Source organism: Lutra lutra, unplaced genomic scaffold (assembly GCF_902655055.1).
Source record: "Lutra lutra unplaced genomic scaffold, mLutLut1.2, whole genome shotgun sequence".
Lineage (NCBI taxonomy): Eukaryota > Metazoa > Chordata > Mammalia > Carnivora > Mustelidae > Lutra > Lutra lutra.
In genome coordinates this window covers 506,474-518,176 of record NW_025923833.1, presented here as the reverse complement: position 1 = coordinate 518,176, position 11,703 = coordinate 506,474, and the positions used below count along the sequence as shown (strand labels likewise).

Here is an 11,703-nt window from a genome sequence, read left to right as displayed (position 1 = left end):
GAGGGGAGAAGGTGATAATCCCTGCAGGGTCCATGCCTTGCCCAGAATCAGATTGGTAGTAGGGCTTACCCATGAATCCAGCTCTTTAAGTATCCTCAAAGGTGGGATTTTGGTGCACCTAGCCATTCACTGAGGGCTCTGGAAAAGGTTGTCTAGAAGGACGTGGCTATAGACATAGAAATGATATTAGGGTGATCATTGATATCCTAGAAAAGCGACATCTCCGCATGTTCTTGTCTGAGAGGGACCCCAGGTTATGGCAACCCACTGAATGGACCACTATCTACATCACACCCTTTGGAAAGGAGGTAATGGCTTGCATCCCAGGACAGGCGGTCTCTAAATGTAAGGGTACATCCTGACCATAAAGGGCCAAGGCTCCAATCCCTTCTTTAGGGTTTTCATTGAAAATTAAAAGTGTAAGATCTTTTGAAGCTATTACCCACCCATTGTAGGTGGGGCTGTCATCTTCTGGGATACAAGAATGTCAGCACTGATGAATACATGTGTGCACACAGGAGCAAGTGTGCATGTGCACACAAAAGCACACAAACCAGTTGGGACTGTGTGTGGGATCTGACTAGTAGCAGATTCAAAGACGTTGATAGGAGGAAGGAAGTTTGGTTGGAGGTATTTCCTACATGTGACCCACTCTTCTAACATCATAGATATTATCCAACCTATGGCTGTGAATATCTGGTAGAAGGACATTCTAGGATCATCTGTATTTTAAAGAGAAGACCATCACTGTCAGGCACAATGGCTTATCTAGGGTCAAAAACAGTTAAGAATACAGAGTTTTGTCTGAAACCAGATGTGTTTCCAATCTGAGGCCCTCTCTGCACCCAGAATTCCCTGGGGCCCTGTGGAGAGGGGTGTGTTGATGTCACTGTGTACAGATGTGGCCTTGCATGCAGAAAAGGGAGGAAGAGATGGTAAACCAGAGCACTGTTTACATAGGTGTCAAACCAGGAATGGACTGCAGTAGGGTATCCCCAGCAGTGATGTCACTTCCTTGACCACAGACCAAAACAGAACTTGGAACCCCTGCAACCAGGCACCCACATTCTAGTGTAGTCCATATCAAGGATACTTGGCTAGAGAAATCTGATACAGAAAGATATTCTCTTGCTGCTTGCCTACTTTCCAGGGCTCTGGATTCCAGAAAACCCAGGGAAGTGGCTTTTTCACATGCTGCAAGCATTGGCCCCAAACCTGGCCCCCAATTCCTCAGGGCATTTGGCAAGAGGTGCCATAAGGTACTTAATTCTGAGATTAGGCAATTCCCACCTCTATGAACCATCCAAGGGCAGCTCCATCTCTTCTTGAGTTTTAGGGAAAGAGGAATATGTGGGGGTTCCTGACCATGAGCTATAGTAGGTTGAGCACAATGGATACCCTGGTGATCCCTTCTTTTTCACACCTACGTCATTGTGGGTCAGGTCAAAAGAGGATTCTTTTTTTTTTTTTTAAGATTTTATTTATTTATTTGACAGAGAGAAATCACAAGTAGGCAGAGAGGCAGGCAGAGAGAGAGGAGGAAGCAGGCTCCTTGCTGAGCAGAAAGCCCAATGCGGGGCTCGAACCCAGGACCTGGGATCATGACCTGAGCCAAAGGCAGTGGCTTAACCCACTGAGCCACCCAGGCGCCCCCAAAAGAGGATTCTTGAAGTGTCTCTTACCTGTGCCAGAGCCAATACAAGATCCTGAAGCTGTGGCATGTTTATTTCCATGATGGAGGTGTGTACACACTGGGGTGTGGTGTGTGTGGAATGGAGTGCCCTTGGTCTAAAGACCAGCAAAGGCATCCAGACAGGGCTCTGAGGCCTCCTGCCTGGCTGCCGGGCACTGTCCTTACAGAGATCTACAAAGGAGATGGGGCAGGAGCTGAACGATGAGATCCCCTGCTCTACCTCCTTGAAGGACAAGAAGGTGCCCCACACTGCCAACAGAGTCCATTGCTGGTTCGAGGGGAGTGCAGGTGTTGGGGAGATCCCTTTCCCAGAATGCCAATGCACCACAAAGGGCCCCACTTCTTAGAAGCCAGCCTGGGCTCCTAGAGTCCAGTAATCACATGCATCTCCATCCCATCTTTTTCCCAAACTTGCCCTCATGGTCCTGTCCATGCCTTGGACAGAAGCAGAGTCATTGTCCACATTTTTATAAGAATATCATTAAGGAGACTTTAAATCATGTCTCATCTCATTTATCTAGAGTCATTTTGTACTTTGCTATGCATTTTCCTATCTCGTGCTCTCAGGTGTCCCCACTGGACTAACAGCTCTTCCCCAAGTTCTGCAAATCTCGCAAATGATCATGGTGAGTTGGAGACATTTATCCAAAGGGACCTTCAGCCCATGGTACTGTCTCTTGTTCTGCACTTCTGTTTTGATGGAACACATCTTTGCAGTCCCTCCAGGGTCAGGATAAGGGGCCCCATTGCGCTGCACACCATCCCAGAAGGCCAGTCATTTATCACAGCCATTGAGCCCTTTACTCATGTAGGACTTTGATGTGATCCCCTTCTGTTGCCAATGCACAGTGCTCCATCCTATATCTTTCATGACTTAATATCCTAAGCCCTCTCACCTAAAACATCTCTGTGTTCTCGTCTCAAGAATGGGATATGTTATCAGAAACCACAGGATTGCAAAAGATGGTGGAGAACTAGGAGAGGCGCCGTTTCAACCTGTATCCTGAATTGAACAGATTACCTACCAACAAACTCTGATCACCCATGAAATCAGCCTGAGATTAGAATTATACACATCTGGATATCTATGGGGGCAGAAGATGCCAGGGGGCAGGTAAAGTGGAATGGGAACATCAGACTGATATTTGGAAGATAAACAAAAGAGGGAGGGAGTCACCAGAACCGACCCATTGGAAAGTAATAACCCAATATGAGAGTGCCCTGTGACTGGGGACCAGCATTAACTTGGAGTCTGGTTGAAAGCACTCAAAAAGAGCAAAGGATCTTGGGGGAAAATTGTGGGAATTGGGGTGGTTAGGGACAGGGGCTTAAGTCCCCGGACTGAGAGCCACCCCTGGTGCTGAGCAAGAAAGAGTGTGGTAAAAAAAAAAACAGGTGTTGGTCCCTGAGCCGTGAGCACGCCCAAGAGTGCCTGGGTGGTGTCTCCAATGAGGGCCTGGGAGCCTTGACATCCAGCAGAACCACAACCTTTTTGCACTGTCCATGCACACGCTGCATAGTGCTATGAGTCTGAGTCGAGCCCCACACTCTCACCTGAGAGAGGTGGGTGCAGGCCCCAGCCCGGCGCTCTTGGACCTGGGAAGTCTGAGCTCGCCCAGCCCGGGCCAGCGGGAAAATATCAGTGTGCTATCGCTGCTTGGCAATGCACTGATGGTTTGGAGCTGCCCAGACAGCCGCTGCTGTCTGGTTTTGGGTACAAGCAGGAGTTCCTGTGTCCCCAGGGACCGCGACTGGGAACGTGCTCTGCCAGCAGCCAAGGGGGAATTATGTGCCCTGGAGCACCCAGAGGGGAACAGACTGAAGGTTTTCTCTGAGAGGGAGATCTGGGTGCAGTTTGTTTTCCTCTAAACCTCTAAAAAACATCAAAAGCTGTCACGGTTAGAGAAAACAAACAAACCAAAAACCTCCATAGAACAAAAGCCTGAAAAACTGGTTTCCTCAGAGCCTGCCCTCTTGAGGGGGGCAGGAGGACTTAATTCAGAAAACACTGCCTGAAAACCCACGTGGCAGGCCCTCCCCCAGAAAGCCAACAGGGAAAAAAAAAAAAAAAGACAGGAGAACAACCACCACTACTTCATAGCTACAACTTTTATTTTTAATTCATTCCCACTACTCTGTTTTTTTTTTAATAATTTTAACATATTTACCATCATAGTGTGATGTCCAGCACAGCAAATTCCATAACCTTTTAACCTGAACTTTCTGATACATATACCCATGTTTTTATTTTGCTTTTCTATTTTTTAAATTTTTTAAATTTTATTTTCTTTTAGTTTAGTTGTTTTTTTATTTTTAATTTTTAATATTCATATAGAGTTAAACATCAAGGTAATCCCTTTTCCCAAATTCAATGCTACCCCTATAGGTAAACCAATTTTTAATCCTCCTTTATCATAGGAAAGTTGAGTCCTTTTACAAATATATCAAGATACATCCAGGAAGACTCAAAATAACCTTCTTTGCCCACAGTGAGAATTTATAACCACTCCCCCATATTTTTCTTCACCAGTGTTTCTGTGTATTTGTGTTTGTCCTAGAAGTATATAAATCTTATACTTGGGGTCCTTTTTGACAAGGTACATTTTTTTTTTTTTTTGCTTTTACATATATATATATATATACATATATGTATATATATATATATATATATATATATATAATTTTCACTTGTCATCTACTTTTATCACTCTGTTTGTCTGTTTTGTTTGTATATTTCATAAATCTTACCTTGGTTCCCATTTGGGCTGAGCCTTCAATTTTATTTTATCTTTATTTTTTTCCTGTCTCTCTCTCTTTCTTTTTTTTTTTTCTCTCTTTCTTTTTTCTTTCGTTTGGGTGGGGACTCTTGATTGCTCAGAAGCGTTCCAGGGTGCACCTTGACTGCACCATGGTTGATACATTCAGCTACATACATTTATCCATCTCTCAACAAAATGACTAGGAAGAGGAATGCCCAACAGAAGAAAAATTCAGAGGCTTGACCTTCTGCAACAGAGCTAATGGCTATTGACATAGACAATATATCAGAAAGGGAATTCAGGCTAACAATTATCCAGGCAATAGCTGGGTTGGAGAAAGCCATGGATGACAAAATGGAATTGATAAGGGCAGAACTTAAAGGTACCAGGGATGATGTTCACAATATTAGGACAGAATTGAAAGCCACCAGGTATGATGTCCACAATACTCTCAATGAGGTCCAATTTAATCTAAATTCTCTAAAAGCTAGGGTAACTGAGACAGAAGATAGAATTAGTGATCTGCAGGACAAACAGATAGAGAGAAAGGATCAGGGGGAAGCCTGGAACAAACAGCTTAGAATCCATGAAAACAGAATTAGGAAAATAAATGATGCCACGAAAGGTTCCAACGGCTGAAAAATTGGAATCCCTGAAGGGGAGGAGAAAGAAAGAAGTCTAGAAGATATAGTGGAACAAACTCTCCATGAAAATTTTCCCAATCTCGCTGATGGAACCAGCGTTCATGTACTAGAGGCAGAACAGTCTCCCCCCAAGATTATAGAATCTCTAAACTCCTCAAGACACCTGATAGGAAGAATGAGGAATCATAATGGTAGACAGGCTCTCCTGAAAGCATCTAGGACAAAGAAGCTCCTTATGTACAAAAGAAAGCCCATCAGAATAATGTCAGACCTGTCCACAGAGACCTGGCAAGCCCGAAAGGGCTGGCAAGATATATTCTGGGCACTAAATGAGAAGAACATGCAGCCAAGAATACTTTATCCAGCAAGACTGACATTCAAAATGGATGGAGAGATAAAGAGTTTCCAAGACCAGCAAGGCTTGAAGGAATATGCATTCACCAAGCCAACACTGCAGGAAATACTAAGGGGGGTTCTATAAAAGAGGAAAAATCCTAAGAATAGCATTGAACAGAAATATAAGGAAAATCTACAGAAAGAAAGGCTTCAAAGGTAACACGATGCCAATAAAAATGTATCTATCAATAATCACTCTTAATGTGAATGGCCTAAATGCAACCATAAAATGACATAAGGTTGCCGATTCGATAAAATGACAGGACCCATCTGTATGTTGTTTACAAGAGGCTCATTTTGAACCTAAGGATACACCCAGACAGAAAGTGAAGGGATGGAGAAGCATCTTTCATGCCAATGGGCCTCAAAAGAAGGCCGGGGAAGCGGTTCTCATATCAGATAAATTAGATTTTAAACTAAATACTGTAGTCAGAGATATAAAAGGACACTACATAATTCTTAAAGGGACTATCCACCAAGATGATCTAACAACTGTAAATATCTATGCCCCCAATATGGGAGTAGCCAATTACATAACAAAACTATTAATCAAGATAACGAGTCATATTGATATGAATACATAAATAGTAGGATATCTTAACACACGTCTCTCGATAACAGACAGATCATCGAAGCAGAAAATCAATAAAGAAATAAGAGCATTGAATGACACATTGGACCAGATGGACCTCATAGATATATACAGAACATTCCACCCTAAAACAACAGAATACTCATTCTTCTCAAGTGCACATGGAACCTTCTGCAGAATAGACCGCATACTGGGTCACAAATCAGGGCTCAACTGATACCAAAAGACTGAGATTATTCCCTGCAAATTCTCAGATCACATTGCTTTGAAACTGGAGCTCAATCACAAGGAAAAGTTTGGAAGGAACTCAAACACCTGGAAGCTAAAGACCACCTTGCTTAAGAATGCTTGGATCAACCAGGAGATCAAAGAAACACTTAAAAAATTCATGGAAACCAATGAGAATGAAGACACTTCAGTCCAAAACCTATGGGATATAGCAACGGCGGTCCTAAGGGGGAAATACATAGCCATCCAAGCCTCCCTCAAAAAAATTGCAAAATCCAGAATACACCAGCTGTCTCTACACCTTAAATAACTGGTGAATCAACAAAAAATTAAACCAAATGCACACACGAGATGGGAAATAATCAAGATTAGAGCAGAGATCAATGAGATAGAAACTAGTGATACAGTAGAAGGTATCAATGAAATAGAAGCTGGTTTTTTGAAAGAACCAATAAGATAGATAATCCATTGGCCACACCAATCCAAAAGAAAAGAGAGAAAGCTCAAATTAATAAATTATGAATGAAAAGGGAGAGATCACAACTAACACCAAGTAAATGGAAACAATCATCAGAAGTTATTATCAACAGTTTTATGCCAATATGTTAAGCATCCTAGATGAAATGGATGCATTCCTGGAAAACTCTAAACTCCCAAAATTGAACCAGGAAGAAACTGACAACCTGAATAGACCAATATCTAGCAACAAGATTGAAGCAGTGATCAAAAATCTCCCAAAATCAAGAGCCCAGGACATGATGGATCCCCTGTGGAATTCTACCAAACTTTCAAAGAAGGAATAACACCTAATCTCCCGAAATTGTTTCAAAAAATTGAAGCAGAAGGAAGACTTCCAGACTCTTTTTATGAAGCCAACATTACCCTGATCCCCAAACCAGGCAAAGACCCCAAAAGGAGAATTTCAGACCAATATCAATAATGAATATGGATATTAAGATTCTCAACAAGATCCTAGCAAATAGAATCCAACAGCACATTAAAAAGATTAACCACCATGACAGGGTGGGATTCATCCCTGGGATACAAAGATGGTTCAACATTCACACATCAATCAATGTGATAGAACAAATCAATACGAGAAGAGAGAAGAACCACATGGTTCTCTCAATTGATGCAGAAAAAGCATTTGACAAAATCCAGCATTTTGTTGCTGATCCAGCAATCCGTTCCTGATTAAAACGCTTCAAAGTATAGGGATAGAGGAAACATTCCTGGACTTCATCAAATCTATTTATGAAAAACCCATAGCAAATATCATCCTCAATGGGAAAAAGCTTGTAGCCTTCCCGTTGAGTCAGGAGCATGACAAGGATGCCCACTCTCTCCACTCTTGTTCAACATAGTATTAGATGTTCGCCATCCCTCCCCACTACGTGCTGGCCTCGCTGAGCCGGCTGGCCGGCCTGGCTCCCCTCCCTGGCCCCGATGGGCAGGCGGGTTGCCCTGAGGAGGCAGGGAGGGGAGGGCTGGGCCAGCTGGCATGTGGGCAACGATGCCAAATATCTGCGCTGCCCCAACTGCATGAGGAAGAGCATGCAGTCGGACCTGGCCTTCTTCAGGTTCCTGTGGGATCTGGCCAGATGCCAGAAGTGGGTGGAGAATTGTGAGAGAGCAGACTTAGAAGATAAAATGCCTGATCAACTAAATAAACATTATTGATTATGTGCCAAACACTTTGAGACCTGTATGATCTGTAGAACTAGTCCTATACGACAGTTCTTCGAGATAATGCAATACCAACAATATTTGATCTTACCAGTCATTTGAACAATCCACATAGTAGACACAGAAAACGAATAAAAGAATTGAGTGAAGATGAAATCAGGACACTGAAACATAAAAAAATTGATGAAACTTCTGAACAGGAACCAAAACATAAAGAAACAACAGCAACGCTCAGAATCCTAGTGCAGAAGAAGGGGATGAGGAACAGGATGAAAATATTTTACCTTTAACCCTTGAAGAGAAAGAAAACAAAGAATACTTAAAATCTCTATTTGAAATTTTGATTCTTATGGGAAAACAAAACATAGCTCTGGATGGGCATGAAACTGATTAAATCCCAGAGGGTCTCTTTACTCCTGATAACTTTCAAGCACTGCTGAAGTGCCGGATAAATTCTGGTGAAGAGGTTCTGAGAAAGCGCTTTGAGACAACAGCAGTTAACACATTGTTCTGCTCAAAAACACAGCAGAAACAGATGCTAGAGATCTGTGAGAGCTGCAGTAGGGATGAAACTCTCAGGGAAGTGAGACTCATGCTTCTTTTCCATCATCACTGATGACGTAGTGGACATAGCAGGAGAAGAACGCTTGCCTGTGTTGGTGAGGTTTGTTGATGAATCTCATAACCTGAGAGAGGAATTTATGGGCTTCTTGCCTTATGAAGCTGATGCAGAAATTTTGGCACTACCAAAAACGCAGAAATTTCACACTATGATAACTGAGAAGTGGGGTTTAAACATGGAGTATTGTCGTGGCCAGGCTTACATTGTGTCCAGTGGATTTTCTTCCAAAATGAAAGTTGTTGCTTCTACACTTTTAGAGAAATATCCCCAAGCTCTCTACATAATTTTCTCTTCCTGTGCCTTAAATATGTGGCTGTCAAAATCAGTGCCTGTTGTGGGAGTATCTGTTGCATTAGGAACAATTGAGGAAGTTTGTTCTTTCTTCCATCAATCTCCACAACTGCTTTTGGAGCTTGACAATGTAATTTCTGTCCTCTTTCAGACCAATGAGGAAAGGGTAAAGAACTGAAGGAGATCTGCCATTCTCAGTGGACAGGCAGGACTGATGCTTTTGAAACTTTAGTGGAACTCCTACAAGCACTTGTTTTATGTTTAGATGGTATAAATAGTGACACAAATATTAGGTGGAATAACTATATAGCTGGTCGAGCTTTTGTACTCTGCAGTGCGGTAACAGATTTTGATTTCGTCGTTACCATTGTTGTTCTTAAAAATGTTCTATCTTTTACAAGAGCCTTTGGGAAAAATCTCCAAGGGCAGACCTCTGATGTCTTCTTTGCAGCCAGTAGCTTGACGGCTACTTGCTGCATTCACCAAATGAAGTGATGGAAAATATTCATGAATTTTGGTTTGAAGAAGCCACAAATTTGGCAACTAAACTTGATATTCAGATGAAACTCCCCGGGAAATTCCGCAGAGCCCAGCAAGGTAACCTGGAATCTCAGCTCACCTCTGAGAGTTACTATAAAGAAATTCTAAGTGTTCCAACAATGGAACACATTATTCAGGAACTGAACGATATATTCTCAGAACAGCACCTCAAAGCTCTTAAATGCTTATCTCTTGTACCCTCTGTCATGGGACAGCTCAAATTTAATTCACCAGAGGAACACCATGCTGACATGTACAGAAGTGGGACGTGCCCAATCCTGACACACTCTCAGCTGAGCTGCATTGCTGGAGAATCAAATGGAAACACAGAGTGAAAGATATAGAGCTTCCATCTACCATTTATGAAGCCCTCCATCTACCAGACCTCAAGTTTTTCCTAATGTTTATGCATTGCTGAAAGTCCTGTGTATTCTTCCTATGATGAAGGTTGAGAATGAACGCTATGAAAATGGGTGAAAGCATATCAAAGCATACCTGAGGAACACTTTGACAGAGCAAAGGTCAAGTAACTTGGCTTTGATTAACATAAATTTTGACATAAAACATGATCTCGATTTAATGGTGGACACATATATCAAACTCTATACAACTAAGCCAGAGCTTCCTACAGATAACTCAGAAACCATTGAAAATACCTAAGAAACGTTTAAAGTAGGTTTTCTCTTATGTTTGATATTTGGAAAAATCTGTAAGATATTTAGAAACATCTTACAGAAAAGCTGTCAGATGTATGTAGGCCACTTAATCACTGAATATCTTGACATATTGACCTCTCATTGAGTATATTAGCCATTGATAATCTGCCCATGTAAATGGCCCCTGTTTAAACTCTCATGCTTTGGAGACATACCTGTTCTTCCATAAGATAGCATTGAAAGTGCCACATTACACGTCTATGGGATTTCTGCTAGTGGCACTTGGGAATTGTTTTAGTTAAGTCATTTTAGACATAACATTTATTATCACTGGATCCAACTTTCAGGTATTCAGTTATCACTTCTTAGAAGATAAAGATTTTGAAGAGGTATGGGGGAAAGGGATACATTTTAGAAAATGTTACAAGAAGCTCATGAGTAGTAGGAGTGTTAGTATATTAAAAATCTATAACGGACAGTTCACAGAGTTACCAGACAGAAACACGTGAGCTTGCCAAACAAGGATTTCAGTAGAGATTTTGTCTTTATCAAATGAACTTAACAGAACAAGTTATAGTTAAAGTTTGAATGGGAGAGCCTGTCATTGTTCCACATTGTGTTGTGGCTATTTACAATCCTTTGTTGAGCCTATATCTTCATAAGCTCTTTAGCACATGTATGTAGAAACACCTATGACTTCATAAGCTTTTCAGCAGGTATATGTTGAACACCTTTATTCATGGTCAAGGCAGGATCAGAGGCCATGGATACTGACAACTGATTTGTCTGTTTTCCTAGTCTTCTTCCATGACTATATATACTGCCTCACCTTGATTTATAAACAAAACCTGGAAAACCTACAAAAATAAGTGTTTTGTGGTTTATCTAGGAATAATACAGAAACTATTGCTGTTATTTTTGGTGAAGAAGATCAATTTTATATAGTTTCTTTCAACTTAAATAAAATGTGAATTTTGTTTAAAAAAAGGGGAAATAAAAAACACATAGTAGGGTGCCTGGGTGGCTCAGTGGGTTAAGCCGCTGCCTTCGGCTCAGGTCATGATCTCAGGGTCCTGGGATCGAGTCCCGCATCGAGCTCTCTGCTCAGCAGGGAGCCTGCTTCCTTCTCTCTCTCTCTCTGCCTGCCTCTCCGTCTACTTGTGATCTCTCTCTGTCAAATAAATAAATAAATTCTTAAAAAAAAAACACATAGTATTAGATGTCCTAGCAACAGCAAACAAACAACAAAGAGAAATAAAAGGTATCCAATTTGGCGATAAAGAAGTCAAACTCTCTCTCTTCACACATGACATGATACTTTATATGGAAAAACCAAAAGACTCCACCTCCAAACTACTAGAACTCATATGGCAATTTGGGAATGTGGCAGGATACAGAGTCAATGTACAGAAATCAGTTGCTTCTTATAAAATAACAATGAAAATACAGAAAGGGAAATTAGAGAATCGATTCCATTTACTATAGCACCATGAACCATAGGATACCTGGGAAAAAAACCTAACCAAAGAGGTAAAGGATCTGTACTTGAGGAACTACAGAACACTCATGAAAGAAATTGAAGAAGACACAAAAAAA

At 41.5% G+C, this 11,703-nt stretch overlaps 1 pseudogene; it reads left to right on the top strand.

Moving 5' to 3' along the window:
* The first annotated feature begins 7,825 nt into the window (after positions 1-7,825).
* On the top strand, positions 7,826-9,089 carry LOC125092648 (52 kDa repressor of the inhibitor of the protein kinase-like; annotated as a pseudogene).
* Positions 9,090-11,703: the final 2,614 nt, after the last annotated feature.